This window comes from Ornithorhynchus anatinus, chromosome 8, assembly GCF_004115215.2.
Source record: "Ornithorhynchus anatinus isolate Pmale09 chromosome 8, mOrnAna1.pri.v4, whole genome shotgun sequence".
In the NCBI taxonomy this organism is placed as follows: Eukaryota; Metazoa; Chordata; class Mammalia; order Monotremata; family Ornithorhynchidae; genus Ornithorhynchus; species Ornithorhynchus anatinus.
This window is the reverse complement of record NC_041735.1, coordinates 1,864,705-1,869,171: the sequence shown is the minus strand read 5'-3', so window position 1 is coordinate 1,869,171 and position 4,467 is coordinate 1,864,705.

Below are 4,467 nucleotides of genomic sequence, written 5' to 3'. Positions count from 1 at the left end.
GACAACCCCTTCGAACCAATCAACGGTACTTATTGAACACTGTACTAAGCTTAACGGTATTTTTGAGCACTTATTACGTGCAGGCACTATACTGAGCACTGGAGTAGATGCAACTTATCAGATTGGACACAGTCCCTGTCCACATGGGGCTCACAGTCTTACTCCCCATTTTAAAGATGAGGTACCCGAGGCACAGGGAAGTGAAGTGACAAGGTCACCTAGCAGACAAGTGGCGGAGCCGGGATTAGACCCAGGTCCTTCTGACTCCCAGGCCCGTGCTCTATCCACTGGGCTATGTTGCTTCTAACGTGTCATACTCTCCCATGAAAGTAGGATACGGCCGAGTTGGCGGGTGCATTCCCTGCCCACGACGAGCTTCCAGCCCGCTCCCCACTCCTCCCCCAGCCTCCAGTTTCATGGTTTATACTTGAATCGACCGCTCCGTAGTATTTACTGAGCACCTACTCTAAGCACTTGGGAGACTACAGTAGAGGAAAAAGACCCACTCTCTGCCCTCGAGGGGCTTACAGTCTGATGGCTCCCAAATAACATATTGCTGGGGTGGTCACATCTTTTCAAAATTAGGCCGATGACAATAAGCTAGCAGGAACCTTTGAAATGTTTAACAATAGCTTCCCCGAACCTCTTGCTGTCTGTCTCTCCCGGTTCGTATTTACTTCTCTGGGCCTCTGCGACTTTATAATGCTGTATGGGAGTGACCTCAGAGATCATTCTGTGCCCAGAGAGGCTTAGTTGGAGAAATGCCAGGAGACGCTGCATTGCAGCTATTGGCTGAACCACTGGAGGGTTTCTGTGGATTGCTGGCAGAGATAGGAGTTTACTGAAACCGCCGCCCAGATTTTTCTTCGTTCAGTGGCATTTTCCTCCCTGGAATCAATCAATCCATTCATCGTACTCACTGAGCACTTACTGTGTGCGGACCACTCTGTTAAGCACTTGGAAGAGCACAGTACAGAAGAATCGGTAGACGTGTTCCCTACCCGCAACGAACTTGCAGTTTGGAGCTCGTCGGCTTGCGTCCCAGTTCTCAGTTTCGGCGCTTTCGTTGGGGCTGCAATACCCCAGCAGCTACAGGCCTCACACTCATTATTATCATTATTATTTTATAATAATAATTGTGGTATTGTTAAGCATTTATTATGCGCCAGGCACTATACTGAGTCCTGGACACAAGCAAATTGGGCTGGGCACAATCCCTGTCCCACATGGGGCTCACATTCTTAATCCCCCATTTTACAGATGTGGGAACCGAGGCATAGAGAAGTGAAGTATAATAATATGATGGCTTAAGTGCTCACTTGTGCGAAGCACTGTTCTAAGCACTGGGGGGGGGATACAAGTGATCAGTTTGTCCCACGTGGGGTTTACAGACTTTATCCCCCTTTTACAGATGAGGGAACTGAGGTCCAGAGAAGTGAAGTGACTTGCCACAGTCACACGTTGGCAAAGGGGCAGAGCCGGGATTAGAACCCATGACCTCTGACTCCCAAGCCCAGGCTCTCGCCACTGAGCCACGCTGCTTCTTCTGACTCTACGCCTACAATGGCTCCTGTCTTCATGACCGGTGTATGTTTTCTTTACAAACGAGACACGTCTGTGTTGCGTACCTGAAGCCGGGCATGCGGTATCCCTCTCTTTGTGACGGAATGAGTATTTCCCTTTAAGGTACGGATCATTCCATTGCCTGCAAAGACCAGATTGGGTCTTACAAAAAATTCCAGTTAGTTCTGTTTGGGAGTCCCCCAGAACAGCCGGGAATCTTCTCCATTTTTGGGACTGGAGCTTTTTCATCTGATCAAGACCTGAAGATATTTTTCCATCATAAGCCTGTTTTCAATATCTGTTCCCTCTGCTAGGTTGTAATTAGTAATTATATTTAATAGGGAAGCTGCATGGTCTAATTGGAAAGAGCATAGGAGTCCAGTGGACCTGGGTTCGAATCCCAGCTCCGCCCTTGTCCGCTGTGTCATTCTGGCAAGTCGCTTAAATTCTCTGTACCTCAGTTCCCGCATCTGTAAAATGGGATTCAATCCTATGCCTTCCTACTTAAACTGTTAGCCCTGTGCGGGACAGGGTCTGGGTCCAGTCTGATTATCTTATATCTAATACCCCACTTCTTCGTACGGTGCTCTGCACACAGTAAGCGCTCAAGAAATACGATGAATGAATAATACTTAACAAATACAATAGTAATAATATTTATTAAATGCTTGCTGTGTGCAGAGTACTGTTCTGAGTCCTGGGAAAGAATACTTAGGTGGGAATTATAACACAGTCCCTTCCCTTCCAGGACTCGCAATCTAAGAAGGTAAGTTCCTCGAACACAAGGATAACATCTCTAAGTTGATCGCGCTCTCCTGCGCTTTACTAACTCTAGAGCACTTAGTACAGTGCTCGGCAAAATGGTAGGTGCTCAGAAAGCGCTATTTTTCTTAAAGCCCTCGTGACCTAGAGTTCGTCCTGAGTGCCGAAGCTGAATTGGGCTGGGATCTGGCGATGAGGATCGGTTACCGGAGGCTTAGCGTGTGGCTCATTTCCAGGGATTGATTGCTCTAGGGATGGTGCTATCACTACACAATCGATGTTATTTTATCTCCTCACCCCCCCCCCCCGGCCTCAGTTGCCTCTTGTGTGATCTTGGACAAGCCACCTAACCGCTCTCTCTGCTCAGTTTCCTCACCTGCAAAATGAGGTTGAAATATCTGTTTACCCTCCCCCTTCAACTGGAGTCAGCGTGGGACCGGGACTGTGTCCAATCTGATTATCTTGGATCTACCCCAGTGCTTAGCACGTTATTTTCTTTTCCTCCTCCCTTGCAGCAGCTCGTCCACCCCGGCCCCCTCGGGGAAGTGCGGAGAGGGGCCCTGCTAGTGTTTTGAACTTTTGACTCCCAGCTATCCCTCCCCTCTTCCCAGAACGGACAGACCCACCTCGCCCCACCCTCGCCTCCCCTCAGACTGCCCCCCGTGTCCACCCTCACTGCCACGACTGGGCCCAACACTCCAACACCCTCCACCCAGATTCTCACCGGGCACTTTGGGGAAGGAAGTGGGGGAGCAGGGAGGAGGAGGGTGGAAAGGGCAGAATTGGGGAAACTTCACAAAGTAGGGGTTGCCCTGATATCCCCCAAATTCCACCAGTCTCCTTGGGGAGGGAAGCGGGGGAGCGGGAAGCTGGAGGTGCCAAAGAAGTGGGGAAGCTTCACAAAATAGGGGTTGTCCTGCTATTCCCCTCGTCTTCGATCCTTCCCCTCCCTGGGCCATTGGTAATTTCCCCCGTCCACCCGCCCTGCTGTACCGGAGGGGTCTGGGTAGGACACCCGTGGGGACAGATGAATCAGTGGTATTTATTGAGCGCTTACTATGTGCTCTGTACTACACTGTACTAAGCTCTTGGGAGAGTACAACAGAACAGAGGTGGAAATGTTCCCTGCCCACAGTGAGCTTGCCGTTAGAGGGGGAGCCCGCTATTAATATAAATGAATAAATAATAATGGATATATACGTAAGCGCTGTGGAGCTGAGGGTGGGGTGAATCAAAGGGTGGAAATCAAGTGCGAGAGTGGACACAGTAGGGAGTGGGAAACGAGACTTAGGTCAGGAAAGGCCTCTTGGAGGAGATGTGCCTTCCGTGAGGGTTAGAAAGTGGGGAGTGTCTGAGGCATAAGAAGAGGGAGGGAGTTTCCAGGCCAGAGGCAGGACATGGGCAACGAAGTCTGCTGTGAGATTGAGATATTGGTAAACAGGTTGGCATTAGAGGAGCAAAATGAGCCGGCTGACTTGTGGTAGGCAATTGGGGAGGTAAGGTAGGAGCGGGCAAGGTGATCCATCAATCAGTCGATCGATAATGGTATTTACTGAGTGCTTTGTGCAAAGCGCTATGTACTAAGCACTTGGGAGAGTTCCAACGGTGATCTAGCGTTTTAAAGACGATGATAAAGGCGTCTCTGTTTGATAGATCTCGCCACACTTTCATTCTCTCTTGCTCTCCCCCCTCCCCGCCTCTCTTTGTCTGTCTGGCCCCTCTCCCGAGGGTTTGGGGTGGCAGTTTCTCCTTTGTCGTTGTGTCGTCCCACGATTGAGGTGGTGGGGGGGGGCAGATGAAAGGGCAGGAGGGACCTTGGAGAAAAAGGGGGAGGGCAGAGGCTGGAGGAGGACATTGGAGGAGTCAAAGGCCGGGTGGAGGGCGAGGGTCGGGAAGGGTTAGGGTCCGGGCCTTGGTAGTGTCCTGGCCAGAAGGCCGAGGGAAGGACAGGCCCGGGGCGGGGGGGCTCCTGGTCCCTCCCCGGGGCGGGGTCCGGCGGGGCCGGGATGGGGAGGGACAGCAGCAGGTGGCAGGGGCCGCCGGCTATAAATAGCGGGGGGGGGGGGGCCCCGGGGACGGGGCAGAGGGGACAGGCCGGGACAGCGGGCCCAGAGCCGGGCCAGGGCAGGACCGGCCCCGGGG